At 44.1% G+C, this 17,309-nt stretch overlaps 1 long non-coding RNA gene across 3 annotated transcripts; it reads left to right on the plus strand.

Moving 5' to 3' along the window:
• The first annotated feature begins 328 nt into the window (after positions 1 to 328).
• LOC106016268 (uncharacterized) lies at positions 329 to 17,273 on the plus strand. Of its 3 annotated transcripts, XR_011804615.1 has the most exons (4): positions 7,457 to 8,563; positions 9,391 to 9,512; positions 11,393 to 13,414; positions 13,963 to 17,273. It is a non-coding gene; the product is annotated as an uncharacterized lncRNA (long non-coding RNA). The 3 variants fall into 3 exon arrangements; XR_011804614.1 differs by lacking the exon at positions 7,457 to 8,563 and adding an exon at positions 329 to 393 and having other exon boundaries at positions 11,393 to 17,273; XR_011804613.1 differs by having other exon boundaries at positions 11,393 to 17,273.
• The last annotated feature ends 36 nt before the right edge of the window (positions 17,274 to 17,309 follow it).

Genomic DNA, 17,309 nt, shown 5'->3' on the forward strand with positions numbered 1-17,309 from the left:
GGGCTATGGGGGGGGATCCACGAGGACCAGGAGCACATCCCCACACCTTGGCACTTAGAGACCCCGTGGTGCCCAGTAGGAACAGTTCCTCTGCATAGACCTCTATTCATCATTTCCAAAATAATTTTAAAAATAGGGCTATCAGCCTTTTTTCATCATAATCGTTGTCTGCATTGTGTATTTGGATGGGAACTGGCTCTCACGTAGGGCTGGTGGCCCCAGCCAGAGCCCTGAGCACGCAGGACCCCACCTGCAGCAAATAACCCCAATTGAAACACTGAAGCCTTCAATTATTGCAGGCTCTCCACCATCACCTCTCCTTTTTTCCCCAGTATCAGCAGGCCTTGACATCTCATCTAGGACTGCGGGCGAAGTGATGAGATCTTCTAAGGGGTATGTACTCTTTTTGGGGGGCTTTGGGAAGGTTTGTAATGGAAAAGATTATTTCTAACAGCAGCTACCAGAGGGCTGAGGATGTGGCCATTTAAAAACCTGCAGGCTGGTCTTCTTAGTGTAAAAAGAAGCATGTATGGTACAGAGTGGTGAGAAGAGACTGCTGAGTGTGGCTTTAACCAATTTCCTTGGCTTGTCTTCACCCCTGCTGCTGTTGCTCAAACATAACACCTTTTGTTCTCTGTGTAGTCCACCTCAGTAGATAAACTAAAGCCACTAAATGAGGATGGCTGGCAAAACAAAGAAAATAAATGAAAAAGCACCAAGCTGCCTCCGACCTCTCTCTCCCTCCCTCCAAGGCTAGCTAGTTTCTCAGTATGGTGTGCCACCCGCCTGGGGATGCTCCCTTTTGCTTAGGTTTCGGGTACTGCCTACAGCTCCTTCCCTTCATTAGGACACAGCCTAGGGCTGTATAGAGCCTGGAAGGGCTCTGGAAGGTCTTGCATGAGGAGAGGAGCCTGAGGGAGCAGCTGATGAAGCACAAAGGCATCCCGAGACAGCCTGCTCAGCCTCAGCTTTTGCAGGATTAAACCAGCCCTCCTAAAACAACCCCCCTCGTGCACCATATAACAGGACCCTGTGCAGGGTTAAATGCTCGCAGCTGGGCGATGCTGCTTGGGGTGTGTTTGCTATTAGCTCACACACTTCTGTGCCTGCTCCCACGCTTCTGAAAGGCAGTGAAAACATTTCCCACCCCCCCCTCCACAGCCTCTGAGGGTTTGGGCACGGCCCCAGCTCAGTAGCTCTGCTCTCCACCGTCCTCTTTCATCTTAACCAGGGGGTGAAGAAATGGTGAGAGGCAGTGGTGGGTTTTCCTAGCATCCCTTTTTGATCCTCCGGTGTTTTTGGGAGTCAGAAGGCCCGGCACTCCTGCAATTAATGCTCTGGGGTGGTAAACAGCCTTACCAAGGGATGTTTCCCATGCTAACTCATGGGCTCTTGTGTTTGTCGGGCTCCACGTGCAGCCAGGTGTTCCCAGGGAAGCCTTATCATCATGGCAGCAGTTTGTACCTGGGGCAAGACTGGGTTATTTAAATTCCAAAGCAGATATTGTGTACCGTCAGGAAAGAGCCTCGGTGAGTCACCAGCTAAGCTAGATGGGAACTCACCCTGGGACACTTCTAACGCGATTATATTTCGCCCTGCCGTAGCTGTTTGTATCGGACAATCTCCAGACACTTTACAGACATAATGAGCTATGTAACTTCCAGTAACTACGGTTATCACGGACGTTATCTGACTTTATAGGAGGGGAAATTCTGTGCTGCATGGGGAGGCAATGTTGGGAAATGCTCCGTGCAGGGAGCAGGGCCAGGGCAAGCTGCACCCCTTAGCATGGCAGTGACCCCTCAGAGCACAGGGAGAAGGTTTTAAACAGGATTTGGAATGGGGAACACCACCAGAGTCATGCACTGCTGATAAACATCCACTAAGGTAGCTCGGTATGGATTTGGAGAGAAACTGTTCCTGTTAGAGCCGTGGATCGAGCCCCTCAGGTGCCTCCTGCCCTGTAGGCGATGCCCATCTTGCCTGACCCATCCAAACCCGAGTCCTGGGTCCTCTGCACTTCACCTCATTCAAACTCCAGATCCTCCTGGCGCCTACCTTAGCACTGCCCTCCACTTCCTGTAGTCACCAGGAAAGCACCACGATTAGATAATCGTTACAAGGCACCGAGGCAATGCCGTAATTTTCCTGATACTCTGGAACTCGTGAGCGTGACTCCTCAGCAGCTTGAGGCTGCGTGATTCAGCCACTCATGGCTGGCTTCTCGAATAGCAGGAATAGCAGCCATTCCCTGCACATAAGGTCAGGTCTGTCTGTCTTTTTTTTTTTTTTCCCCCCCTAGTCCATTATTTCAGGAGTAAGTGACTCGGACCGATGGATACACCGTGGTTTATAAATCACTGGTGAGCTGTGACACCGAGCCTAGCAGGCTGCTGGCTTCCCAAATTGTGCTGCTTCTACAGTGGTTGGCAAGGAAAGTTTGTTGTCAGAGGCAGAGCTGCTCCAGATTTCACCAGTGTCTCCTACTACCTGCCACCAGGGCAGAAAACTGCATGCCCAGCTGATGAACTCGCTGAGATTTCAGTCTCTACAATTTTTACTATTTTCTATAGTCATGAACCTGTGCAGCCCGTCTCGTATAGCAGAGAGGAATCACCTTAAAATTTAGCAAAGCCTCCAGCGTTTGCAAGAAGTGAGAGCTTCGTGCAACACTGCTGTGCCTACGCAGGCATAACAAATCTCAAAAGAACCATTAAAAATAAAATAAAAATTGAACACAGCTGCATACACAAGTCCCTTTCCGCAGAGCACTTGTTGAGCCGCTTCTGAGGCTCTGCTAAGAAATCCTGAATGATGGTATAGGATTGAGAACCACCACGATATAGGATTGAGAACCTTATGAGAACCTAAAGAGGTGAATATACAAGGTTGTAGCTCAAGCTTTTTTTTTTTTTTTTTTTTTTCTACCATGACTTTTCCAGCCTAGACCCTCAAACTGTTGTCTTAAAATGTGCTTATTAAATTTAATCTAATAAAGGTATTTGATTAAAATACCTTCTTTTTGGAAGGATTATTTTCATCAACCTGGCAGATCTAAGATGGCTCTTTGTAAAGCTTTTCACCTTTCTAGCTGGGCAGGTGGCTTTTCCAGGACACCTGCTAATCAGCGACTGACACCTAGGACACCACGGACATCCTAACCCTGTGGCCACATTCATTAGCAAGAGGGGAAGGTCCCTGGCACTTCCAAAATTAGGGACCAAAAGATCTTAGGGTTCCCAAGAACTGCAGTGCCAGCTCCCTTTCATGCTGTAAGTGGCTTTCAGATGGAGCACGTGGCATGTGCAAGGGAACCACAGCAATCACCCTCCTGAAACAGAAATATGATGCTCTTCCCACGACCCAGTGAGGTGGCTGATGCTGTTGCAAGCCCTAAAATGAGCGCAGAGGCAGCTGCAACCACAGCATGTTGCTGGTGAAGGAGACCAGCAGCAGGACTAGAGGGGTGGCAGGAGCAGCATGACCAGGCTCTCCCCAACACGTTATTAATTGCTCTCATAATTGTCCTGCAGAGGTCATGTTCCTGCGGTTACTCACTTCCCGGCCCTGTGCAGTGAGATGATGAATTTGGGAAATGGGGTGTGATGTCAGTGAGGAGGGGATGTCTGCAGGGATATTTTGCTTCCCCAGCAACTTCTCTTATGTAATGAGCTGCCTGTCCTCCGCTGCCTAAATCCTCCCCATCCATGTTGCCTAAATCCTCCTCTTCTCCACTTAAACTGTGCTTGGCTCTGCTTGCATCTATATGGCAGAATGGATGCTTCACCCCACAGTGGGTTTGTGTGTGCTCATGGGAGCATGTCCTGCCAGGACGGAGGTGTTGGGCTGGTAATTTATCTGACCAGGGATGTCTTCTGGTGTGCCAGGCCTGAATTCCAGCACGTTGCTCCCCATCAGACCACTACAGAAAGGATCTGATGGTGACGAGGGCCAGGCTCCTCCGTGGTGGCTGTGGTAAGTGCTCACACCCCGAGAGCTCAGTGCTAACGCTGATGTTTTGGGGTTACAAACAGCATTTTACGGGTTGATCCCTTTCACCTTCTGCAACCTGAAAGAGTCCACCAGCTTGAGGAGAGTCAAACTGGGTGCATCTTCTCAGCAATCTCCAAGGACAAACATGAATCTAAGCTTTCTGTTTCCCTGCTGTGTTCTCCCACTTCAGGATGAAGCTGCAATCTTCTTGCTCTTACCCCCACAGATGTAACCGTCAGTCCCTGTGTATGACCTGAGATGTCCACAGAGCCATCAAAGCGGGGAGAGTGGTGGACCTGGTAACCTCTAACTTCCAGCTGGGGGACGGACCGTCACACTTTGGTCCCGATGATACCACATTTCTGAGCAAGCATAGGACTCCACCTACTGTTTCCTTCCCTTTCCCATCCCAGAAGCTTAATTATAGCTCCCTGAGACGTATCATGGTCATAAAGCTCTGCAGGAGTGAAAAGCCTCTAAATCCCCAGAGAGAAATTGTTCCTTCTCTGCCCTCTACCCACCCAACACAGAAATGATGGGATGTGTCATCACACACATCATCTCTGTATAAGGTGTCTGTGTTTGATTTGCACTCCTTCAGTATCTCAGCCATTGGTAGAGCTGATCTCCAAATGGTGGCTGAGTGTTTTTATGTGTGTGACACACCCGTAATGGCCAGTACTTAACTCGGAAGGATTCATCGGCTTAGTTCTTGTAATTATATTTGCAGTTGGATATACATTTGTGTTACTATCGTATACAGTTAATCATTCAACTGCTTAAGGAAGTACAGGAGGAGTAGAGGATGATCCCCTAGGTACAAGATTGGTTTGAAGTACAGTAAGCAAAGTATCTCAGTGCTTTTTCCATGCTGCAGAGAGCAGTTTGCACTTTGATCCTAAAGAATGCGGTGGGACATGAATGCAAAACATGTCCTCATATGAATTTGTAAATCTAATAGTAGATGCAGAGATATATCCCGAGTCCCTGTGAGATAAAGCAAAGTGAACAGCAGTCTGCATCGGCACAAGGGTAAAACGCCCTTCTAGTGCATCAGATAAATTGTCACTATTACCTGTATATAGAGACATTTAAAAAAAAAAAAAAAGTGGGGGTATTCTTTGTGCCTTCACTAAAGTTTAATTTATACTTTCATCCCTGGGCTTCATTCCATCCCCAAACTCTTTGTGACATCTGGATCTGGGTCAGCAAGGCACCCTTATGCTTTGCATTCCAGCAAGAGGCACCAGGTCAGTTAAGGATCCAAAGGGAAAGAGCAATCGGGAGCGATGTCCTTTTAATATCTCTCCACCATGTTCCACATGCATATTTATTGTGCTATTTTGGCAAAGTAGGACACCAGAGCGCTTTGCAGCTCTCTCCTCGGGCTCTTGATGTTCACCCTAGGGACTGGCAGAGAGCTGGTGTTTCCCAGTGTGACTGAGAACAAAACCAGGCGATATCTCACCAGATCCTCCGTGGATACAAGCGGGTTTCACTCTGGAGCTCTCCAGCGTGCTCATGGATGCTGAGGATCCAGGCCTCAGAGGAATCAGGTTGGCACCTGAGCAGCCTTGGTGTCTCCTGTCCCCGGTGTGGCTGCACATGCATGCACACAGCAGCAGAGATAAATGCTGCTCTGCTCCTGCTTACACCATCCTGCCTTGTTCTTTATTCACTGTGTGCTCTAAGCCATATGCCCTGAATCTCTCCGTTGCTCAGCACTTTGTACAGCACAGGGCATCGGCACCTTGCAGTTCCAGCGTAACAACAGCAATTTTCCAATAATATCACAATATTACTGAGCAGGATCTCTGATTTTTTTTTTTTTTTTTACATTCACTTTCAAGCGTAACCCAGTGCTACACAACTGCTTGCACCGACTTCAGCAGAAAATGAGGGTGCTTATCAGCTTCCAGGAACAGACCTTGGGCTATAAGGAAAATTCAGTGTATCCTGCCCTGCCTCTCATTCTGAGAAAACTACCCTCAAACAGAGGAATGAAAACTTATAAAGTTAGGCAGTAAAGAACTATAATTGCTGCGTATTCTCCAAAGAATACCCCCAGCTAGTTAGCAGGATGAACGATTAAGTTCTAGACCGCGGGCACGAGGCAGCAGCCCCCAGAGGCCTAGTTCTGAATTCACAGCCAGCGCTCAATTTTCGAGGCTGCCGTGTGGACACACGTTTCTTCAGCTACTAAATGAACTGCATGCCCCAGAGATCCTTCCTATCACTGCTCCATCTCTGTGAAAGACATTGGGGAAGATATTTGAGCTCTCCTGCTTTGATGAAGGGGAAATATCAGAACTGAGATGCTGAATGCACATAAGCCAGGGCAGGACTGGCCTCCAGCCTTCCCCAGTTATTTCGTGGTGCAGGCTCCTGACCCCTCTGTCTGGGAATCCTTCCAGATCTAGAATTGACCCCAAAAAGTGAGCATGAGAAGCCCCAAGACCCCCCACCCACCCTTTGGAGACGCCAGGCCTTCCTTTTAACTGCATTGCCCTCGCCTTGCAGAAGGAAAGTTAAATACCGAAAAGTCTGGCACCTCCAAAAGGAGGCGAGAAGCTGGGGGCTTTAGTCGCTCAAAAATAAGATTTGTCTCCCCAAGTCTGGCTTTGTTGCTATTTTCTGTAAGAATTCCACAACAAAATATATTGCAAGATTTTTTTTGCTATATACTTCTTTATTTTGTGCATCATTTACATTTATTTTAAGAGTTCGTGAAACAAATGACATCCACCTGCCTTCCTCACCCAGCACCACCTACTCCTTCGTGTCTCTCCCTGAGCTGAGGGGTGAATTACCGTCCTGAAAACAGACTGAAATGCCATAAAAATAAGGTCTTGCAGCCTGATCAGTGGGATCGCTGGTGCAGCACCACTTACAGGCTGAACCACTTTAGGGAAGATAAAGCTTTTGCAGAAGAGACAGGTCATCTCCATGGTTTTTCTTTAAACTGCAGAACATCCTACTTTGTCTTATTATTAGTAACAGGGAGAAAGTGCCGGAGTTCTGGTTTTGTAACTGTGTGCTCTGAGGTGACGAGCTAGAAGACATACAAGGAGCCTTGGCTCATCCTTGTGGCATTTACAGTGAAGGAGAGAGGAAAAGAAAAGCTGCTCCGTGCATAATCTGAGCGATCAAACGCGGCAGCTCTGCACATCTTTTATTTAGGGAATTCCTTTTCATCTGGGCAGGTGGATTCAGAGATTTTGATCCCCAAACCACCCGCCCCCAGGAAGCAAAAAGCCAGCTGGCTCCATCCTGCTTATTTGTTTATAACAAATAAGAGTTTTAAGAGGTCTCTTTATGCCAACACAGCACACCGAGGCAGTTTACAGCTGTCCGAAACGTGTCGCTGCGAGCGTAGTAGCCTCCAGCAGGTGAGAAATCACAAGTGCCATGTTCTAATACTGTATAATAGAGATTTTATGGCCATGAGTGGATGTCGGGAAAATTGCTGGTTCTTCTACTGGCTTCCTGCCCCTGCAAGGAGGCACATTACACGCTGGCCTTAAAGCCCTGGCCAAACATGCACTGCCTCACCGCCACCATGCCCCCAGGTGGTGATGGAGGAATATCATGTTGGGGAGCAGGGAGCACATCATTTAGGGTGCTCAGCACCCAGGAGGGTAAAGAGGCACACCAGTGGGATGGGATTGATCCATCAGAAAGACCATGAGGTGCCGAGGCCATGGCTGGACCTGGTGGCCTTGGGCACAGGAGAGCCGGTCACCACCAGGATGAGAGCATGCATTCCTCATCACTCATCCCCTGCTGAGGTCTAGAGGCAAAATGCTCACAATTATGCGACAGTGAGCATGTTGTTTCATTGTCTGGAGGGTTAAAATTTATGTTTTCATAAACATTCAGGTGAATTCCTTAAATTTTTATTGCTTTGTAATATGCTATGCTCTTGTCTAAGCTTTTTTCCTGGGTCTGGTTGTTTACTTTTCATTGTATAATCTTTAGGAACATTCAGAAACTCACAGAACACCTTTTTCAATTATTTCCCTTATTTATTTGCGTTTACTGAGAACTACATATTTATAAAAAAAGCTGCATGTGAGGATGACACATTGCTTCTGGACCCAGAAAACTGAAGGCTAATTAGCTATTACATAAAAAAGAAGGGAGAACAGGGAGAGAAATCGTCGTATTTTTTGCTCAATATAAGGCAAACACGGGGTTAAAACCACTTCAAGCCAGAGCTCTGATCAGCCAGCTCCTGGAGGTGTGCCCACTGAGGAGGTGTTAATTTGGGAGGACTGGAGCATAAATAGGCAAGCCCAAGCCTAGGAAGGTTTTTTTTTCCTCCTTTTGTTGTGCCTTTTTCTTGGTGAGCTGAAGATAGAAAACTGTGAGTCAAGTCTTGGAGGATAAACCTGAAGAAAATGAGCTGTGATTACAAATTTGATGCCCACTGATGTCTCACCTGTGTGGCAGGTGGCAGTGATTTCCATTTTATGGAAGCTCTTTCACTTGGCGAGGTCTTCTGGAAGATAGTGCCACGCTGTCGTGCCTGGCTCTTCAAGAAGTTTTTCCTCCCCTCTGTGTGTATCAGGTAGCTCAACCTAGCGAGCAGGTTATTTTCTGTAAGCCTCTCTTGCCATAAGCTGAACTAATTCAAATCAAAATATAAGTTTTAAAGCTAGCAATGGATTTCCTCTGTTATTCGAGATGACAGCTCAAAGCTGAATTTGTGGGCAAGTCTGAGAGCACAAAAGCAAGGGTTTGTACAAAGAGGTAATAGCTTTTAGTAGACGAATCTGTTAAGCTTTCAGCTGTGAGAATGGCTGAAAGAAAATTGCCCTGAGCTTTAATGGAGAGATCCAGAGATAGGGATGTGAGGCTGGGGATCATGTGCTGCTAGTCTCCAAAACTATGGGAGCTATTTACTTTCATAAAAGGGAAGAAAAAAAAAAAAAAAAAAAAAGACGCCAGGCTCCTTCCTCTTTCAGCAGCTACATGCGTGCCTTTTGAAGTATGCTGTGAATTTCCTGGATGTGAGAAAGATATTTACAAAATTATCAACTGCTTGCTCAGGAACAGCAAACGTAAGCCCCCGGGGACAGCTTAATAAATGGCAGAAACCTCATTCTCCGTGCTGCTTCAAGCAGGAGAGCCATCAGACCTCCCAGTTTCGGGGGCTGCAACAGAAGCCTCCTGGCAGGAAATCCTCTTGCGCAAATCTGTTTCCTTCTTGCTTCCTCTGCTGCAAAGTTTTTATTTTTTTTCCAGAAACAATCCATCTCCTGAATGTTGTGGAAACTGATTTTGTTGTTTCTTGATTTATCCTTCGCTTGACTGTTCTCTTAGGTCCTTTTGATAAATGCTAGAGCCAGGCTTGCTCTCTCCAAGATGCTCTTGTGCTCTTTTCTTTTCACGTAGGGCAAGCTGTAAGTGCTGAGCTGTGAGCTGGTTTTTCTGAGACTCGGTGAGCCTCCTGCGAGCAGAGCACAGACATGAAAGAGGCCCTGACAAAAGAGGAACGCAGCGAACACTGACAGTGGGTAAGGCAGTGAGAAAATGCAGCAGTTCACTCCAGTCCAGATAAAGAAGCTTTTCAGGGGAGGAGAGCAAATTTCCCTCGCTGCTTCATAAATTGTGCTGCTCTGACAGCTGCTCAGGTGTGCCTGGGATGGCGGGGACTTCATTTTTGGTGCAAAAAGATGAGTTTTGTCTCTGTACGTGACCATACGCCTCACATATTGAAAGGATTGTAGCCTTTGGTTTTAATATATAAATAGAGGGGCTGCAGAAATGATGGCACTGTATTTTGAAAATGCAGTTAACAATTCTGATTGCTCAAGAATATGATGCTCCTGCTCCTGCCCTCAACTTGGTACCAGCCACCTCGCTCAGATATTGCTCCTTCCTTCCCAAACACATTCGAGTTGATTTTGTAGCAGGTCCCGTGCCAGCATGTGTTGTGTTCGGGGACACCTGGGCAACACACTGATCTCTTCAGGCCATGATGTGCCTTCACTGACACCAATTTTTGTGCTTATCAAGCCAAAAAAAAAAATCCTACCAAAGCAGAATGCAATTTAGTTTTTAATAAAACTTAAATGGAAGCCAATATATCACTGGGAATCTCTTTTCAATGTGATAGTAATTAAAGCTATATATAACTGGGATCATTAAAACTTTAATATACTCTCATGTTTATTTATATAGCTCATATTTAATCTTTGTACTCACACCAAGAGCCTCAGGAGTGATTTTGTTCCTCCTCACCTCTTTGCCCTCCCTTCCCTTCTCCCTGGTTGTGAAATGCATAGATAATGTTTACAAAGCCAAGGAAATTGGACAAGATTTAAACCTTATTAGGTGTAATTCATTTAATTATGCATATTTGGTAAATTTACCCTCAACTAAGCATGCGGAAATAAACGGTTCATTAAGAATGATGAATATTTATGTTTTTCCACTTCCTACCTTTGCGTGCTTGGCAAATGTTTGCACGCGAAGACACTGCTTTGTTATATCACAAAGAAAGAACACCCAAGGAGAGAAGAAAACGTATAACACCACTACTACAATCTGCAGAGTGCTGTTTCTTGTGATAGAAAGTTTAGCTAATAGAGACATAAATCATCCTGATGCTCTTCCGTGCCTGTATAGAAATCGTTTAAATTAAGTAGAACGGAAGATCCTCCCAATGTTACAAATCAGCAGATAGTTGGGTAAAAAAAAATATATAATTTTGTTTAAACAGTGGAAGCTAGAGAATTTTCAATCAGTGTTGTATTTATCTATTCAAATTGCTTAGTTGCACAGGCTGTTATGTACTTGGAAAATCCTTTTCAATCCACTTTTCCAGGCAAGCTTTGCCTGCAATATTTAGCATCGGACAATCTGCTTTGGAGGGGTAGTCCTCAGTTAGGTTACACGTAGATGCTTACACTGATTAAACCAAATAATAGTTATGGTCTTAAATTTCTAAGCTGAAATTCATTCCTTAGTAAAGGAAATATAAAAGTGTGTGTATGTCACATACTGCCTTACAATTATCAGGGTATTTTATGCATTTAAAAGCTGTATTTTGCAGTTCTCATTTATACAGTGTCAACATTTCTGACCAAATGCCAATAAGCAAGCACATCAATCATTGTCTCACAATGGGGAAGAAAGCTTTTAAGAAAACTGCTAGAAATCTATTCTAACATCTATGGTTCTGGCACAAATGTCACCAAAGCTAACAAATAACATTCTGGTTTGGAAAGGAGTGGCCCGTGACACTGGGGTTCCTCCCAGCACGGGTCCTGCTGCCAGGGCTGGGTGCTGGGGGAAATTTGCAGCCTGACAGCCCTGCTCTGAGCAGGGGACAAGCCATGGGCCAGCGGTTGCAAAGGCATCTGTGCAAACAGCTGCCCTTGGCTCTTGCTAGCTTGCTGCATGGCGAAGGCGAGATAAAGATGATGACCAATTTCAGCACGTCTGGCTTCCCGATGGAGCCGAGGAGGTTTCTAGTTTGCATACTGTAACTCCGCCGACCTGCAACCGTCGCTGCATGGCAGAACACCTGATGCAACCGAGGAGGAGTTGACTCAGAAATGTCAGATTTAAAAATAGAAGGCTTCAAAAGTCGTAGGACAGCCCTGCGGCTCGGGGAGGTCGGTCATCCTCCTACACATGCAAAACAGCAGCAGGATAAAGGGTGGGGAGCAGGCTGGGGTGGAACAAAACCCGAGCCGTAATGACAAATGTCCCTTGCTGTTGTTCCTATGGTTCCTAATCCACGCTTTGCAGATATCTAGGAATGCGTAGATTACTTCAGGGAGATTTACATATTGGTATTTAGCTAAGAAAAATAGCCCTGGTTCCTCCTGCGCAGGAATCCTTTACAAAGAACTGCACAGCTCCATTAAAGGAAAAATAAAAAAGAAAAAAAGAAAGAAAAGCAGAAATGGTTGAAAAGCACCATACAAAAGAGAAGTTTTCAAGCTTCTGTTCTTTCTTTGTGTACTACAGTAGGAGCAGTGTAATTACGTAGGCAAAACGATTTTGTTGTCTGGTAAGCAGAAGGCTTACAATGACTCCGAGCTTTTCACCGCTGTCTACAAAACCACAAGCGTGGTAGCAGATTGCCAGTGACAGCGCGGCAATATTCTTTATGGTAAACATAGTTACAGAGCATTAGTTTTCATATTTTGGAGAGAAAGGAGGTTTATCATCAGGGACAAAATTTTATGCTTCTGAACTTACTGTTTTTTTTGCTTTTCTAAACAGGAAAAGTCCAGTTTCAAAGCAATATTCTTATTAACACTTGATTGCGTTTCCTTTAACTGCTTGTTTTTATGATGTGTTTTTATCTCCAGTCCTTTCCAGCTGGGTTTCCAGGGATCAAACTTGAATTTCAGCTGACCTTCTAAATGTGGACTCCCAAAATATTTTAAACTAGGAATTTCTAAGTTTGCACAGGTAGGAAAGTAATACAGGGTGATTGTAGCCTGAAGAAAAAAAAGGGCTTGAGTTCTTCTCCGATAATTTGTACCAAGCTTGGACGTAAGAATCATCCCATTGTTTCTAAATGTCTTTTGTTCACTATCAGACTACATGTAGTCTGTGGAGTCCTTATCTCATAGCTTGCTATAAAACAAGCTGCTATTATGCCCATCTGTTTTGTTCTTTTGAACTCTGGAAATATCTCCTGTGTGGATCAAGCCTGTGACTGCTTTCCTTTTATCTTCTACGTTAAAACTTGCAGGGTTTACCATAAAAAGCACTTGCAATTTAATTTTCCTTTCTAGAGCATTGCCTTAAGGGAAAAAAAAATGTGTAAAGGAAACGTGTAATTAAAATAAAGTCAAGTGATATGCATGTTCTTTCTGGTGCTATTAAAAATCCCAGCTCAAAAGAAATAGTAGAACAAGTTGTTTTAGTGGTAGTACATTAGTTTCAAACTGTCCATGAAAATCATTCTGGAATAGTCCCCTTCCCACCAGGACCCCTGTGCTTCTGCTTGGTAGGAGCATCACACACGGCAGCATACAGACCCATATGTTTTATTTCAAATGCCTAATCTTTGAAACATCTTTTGGCTTCTCTCGGTGTTTCTCAAGAAGGTCTTTCATTCCCATAACCCAGATAACGAGAAGCAAGGGAATCATCTCCATATTTCTCAATTAACAGTTAGGTATTCCCAGGATGCTAACTGTACAACCACCTCAGTTTATCCAATTACACCGGTAATACAGTTCGGAACGGTTGCTAGATGTGCCACGAATCCATCAAGATGTTTCCCCAGTCAACAGAAATATTGCCACCGGATTAGCAGACCATAAAACGATGTCAGTGCTAGCAGTGATTCTCCTGACAAGACAACTAATGTTTTTATTTCTGTTATGTAGGTCATATCTGCTTAAGAGCAATAACTTTCTGCTTGACTGCCTTGCTGTGTGTCATCCAGGTAATCTTCCAGGAAGGGTACAGGATGAGCAAATGTATTTGCGAAATGGAGTATCGTTTACCATCTGGCATGCATTGTTTGAGTCTTGTTACAAATTTTACAAACATCTTGTATATCCTTCATAAAAGCAGAAAGCTTTCAGGATTGTCCTTAGTATTAATGCATATCTACCAGTGGGCTTTTACCGTTTAAAGCTGATATGGGAAAGAAAAGGCTTAAGCTTTCCTATTACTGCTTTGATCCAAACCAGACCTTCACAACTGTCAATACGGAATGAGCACTGCTTAGTGAAGAGAAACCCTGGATATTTGTGATGTTGTCATTTGGAGGCACTGGCTGGCAGGACAGACAGCCTAGCAGAATTTCCGAGCAGGAGATTAAAGATCATGAGTAATTTGGGGCAGTTTGAGTAGGAGTGAGTACATATAAGAAGTAACGCTTTAATTAGCTACAAGTATAGTAGGCTGGATCTGGGAAAACTTGTCAGCATGGGTACAGGTTGTGTTATGCTCTGCAAATCAATTTTCCAAGTTTTTTTTTTCCTTAAGGATACGGCATTCACTGAAAATTGTCACTGGTCAACGAAAAAAGGAACAGACTGTGCTCTGGGGATTCCAGCTTCTACAATAACCTTTAGTCTCATCCCCGTTACCAAATCTAGCAAAGCATCCTTCCAGACAGCAGCATCAGCAGGCAGTTGGGAATTTTCTGTGCTTTGGATGACAGCAATCAGGTTACGCACTGATGTGCATACCTTTAGCAGCCGTACAGAACGACTTTGTGGCAGGCTTTCTGTAAGAGCAGTTGTGGCGTAGAACAGAAATCTCTGAAGAAAATCATTGCCCAGGTAACTGTGCACTGTATTTTCTGCTTTGCTTCCAAGCTGCTGTGTAATGTGCACGGTGACAGCATGTTTGCTTTGTTTGTTAGAGGAAATCTTGGTAACTGCCTCAACCGATAGCTGAAAGCCACAAATCAGGAAGCTGTAAGTGACAGAAAGCATTAGTGGCAGTTGTGCACCGAGAGAGATGAGTCGGGAAGCTGAATACAGAAATCGAATGTAAGTGATACAGAAGCAAGGCTAGACTAAACTTGTGGGATGCTAAAGTATCCCTAAAGACAGCAGAGATGGGGCAGCTTCCTCGCAGCTATACGGACCTCTGGGGATGCCCACATGTCACGCAGATGTACTGGGATAACCTGCAGAGAAAATAGATAATGTGATCTGTAAGAGCATTTTGTTTTCCTTTCTCACAGCCTCACAACAGCGTTGTGAGACCTATCAGTTCAGCAACATGCAATAATGGTCTTGTTTATATTAAAGCAATTTATAACTCTCAGTCTACTGAAGAAATGCAGTTTTGACACATTTTCTGCCAAGCACTCAAAAGAATACGCAACAGTTAAAAACACTGCAAAGTGATGTCTGCCAACATCATATGTTATGTGAGGGAAGCTTAATAAACAGAGCTGAACAGAATAAAATAATTCTTACTCTGCTGAATTAAAAGCAGTATTGAGGAATAGTAGTCAGCCTTTGAAAAGACTTTATGAATCATGTATCTGGATGTAATTAATTGTCATAGTAGCTTGCATTTTTTTGCACAAACAATGAAACTTTCCATAATACCCCAATTTTTCCCCAAGCTCAGATTGAAAGGTCACTGCAAAAAACTGCCTGAACCTTTTGTCCCATTTACTTACTCATTTGTGCTGGTGAAACTTGTGTTCATGAGCAGGAGTGTACTTTTGAAGGACTGCACTTTAGTTTTACTGCTGCAGTGGCAATAACTATGGGACTACCCAGAAAGACAAATATTTAGTGTATTCATTTGTTTTGTCAACATCTACAATTTTTCCAGCAATTTTATTTCGCAGCAGTGCTGCCCTCTGAATTATGGAAAAGTAATAATAATAATAAAGAACTAGCCATGCCTGTCAGAGTGCAGAATTTCCTCCTGACTTGTAAATTAAAGTGTTTGTTGACCCTAAATTCAAAACTCACAATTTCTACCTTTCCTGTCGCCATCCATAAGCTTTAAAGTAGCAAATCTTCCCCTGCACAGGCATGTGTTGTACAGATACTGAGTTTTATGAAGTAACTCGTTATTCTAGTTATTGAGAAATGTAGTAAGTTTGGGTGTTAACTACTAAACTATTCATCAGATTTAAATCACAGCCTCTAACATGCATTGAATCTGTTAAGCAAAAAAATAACAATTAAAAAAAAAAAAATCCAATCTCACTGTCACACAATTTGTTCAGCCAAGTGTCCTATTTTGTGAAACGTTGATAGAAGGCTGGAGAGAGAAGGGGTTGTGAGCAGATTATGAAGCTGCAAAACAAATTCCTGGTGACATATTTACAAAGTAATGCAAACCACAACATGCGGCTGAGAAAGCGAGAAATACTTCTCCTGGCTGTGAAGTCATCACAAGTTTTATAACTAGTGAACAACACAAAAAGCAGAAGGCTTAGTTGTTGTAGAGCCAAGGATAAATCTGATATTGAGATGAAGAAGTGCTTTTAAGTCAAAATACTTTGTCCTACTATTTTATGTTTTCCCATCAAATAACTCACAGAATCCAAAGGCATTTGAGAACCTTTTTAACCGTTCCGCTAATGTGCAAATTATGCATCTCTGCAAGTTCTGCCTAACCACAAGTGAAAACAATGATAACTTGTTTGCAGTTTCAGCCCTTCAGCTACTCGGTGTGTTTCTTTATCAGAAGCTGAACTCCATATATCATGAGATGCTGCACACAGAAGAACAGAGAACAAACAAGTCTGTCTCCCCACTGTCTGTCTCCCCCTCTTCATCTCTCTCAAGCGAGATGTACTGTATTATACCATAAATTCACACTTTGTGGGAGAAACACTAGAACCGTTGTATCAAAAGTTAAGTGGAGGAGTTTTCCTGCTCATTCATTTGACCTTATTCTCAAGTGGTGCACTTCAGCCTTTCTTTGAGGTTCTAGGTTCTGTTCTGAATCATTGTACCTACTTTAAACAAACAAACAACAGTAAGTTGTGGTTCTTCTAAACTATCTAGATTACAGAATTTGTAAAGAGTGTCATTTAGTTTTCATGTTTCAGCAGTTATATTAACATTTTGTAACTGAATATGAATGTAATTGGTAAATATTTTTATTCTTTATTACACTCAAGTAGGTAGCTTCTTAATGGAAAAATATTTTTTATACAGTCCACAAATTTTCAAAGAGTTTAAATATTTTTGATTCTTTTATTAAAAAATAAAGTGATAGAATGATTTCTGTCCCCATTTGGCATCGCCTATAAGCTTTATAATTCAACCTTGTAACAAAACGTACTGTCCTGTCAGACTCAGAACAAATTGTAGTTCACTCTTCAAGAGCTCAGTAACTTTCTCTGCAGGAAGCCTTAGATCAGGAGCACGGCTTTTATCTTGCCAGCTGCTTCAAGTTTTGAGCTTTGCCAGGAGGCTCTGCCCTTTCTGCCACATTTCAGCAGTAATTAGTCAGGGTGAGGCAGGACGATGATAGCAGCATGCTGAGGTGGGCAGTGGGTGTCATCCTGGAAAATGAGCGTTGCCCTGCGTTTCTCAAGGCTTCCTTGCGAGCCCAGTGTTTATCAGGAGGGTGTTATCAGGGTGATGCAAGGGGATGACATCAAGTCACTGGTGTGAGGTGGAGGGGCAGGGTTTGGCCATGCTGCAGCCTCTTTTTGTTCCTGTCCTGAGAAGTGTTTAATACAACATCTACTCGTTTTGTCACGATAACCCCTATTTAGTATAAGGCTCAAGGGGCGAGCAGACTAGCCCTTGCTTCTCACTTCAACACCTTTTCCCCCCAGATTGACGTTTTTCGCCTCTGCTCAGCTCCTGAGCCACCTGCAACCCCCCCCCACCCCATCC

Source organism: Anas platyrhynchos, chromosome 22 (assembly GCF_047663525.1).
Source record: "Anas platyrhynchos isolate ZD024472 breed Pekin duck chromosome 22, IASCAAS_PekinDuck_T2T, whole genome shotgun sequence".
NCBI classification, from domain to species: Eukaryota; Metazoa; Chordata; class Aves; order Anseriformes; family Anatidae; genus Anas; species Anas platyrhynchos.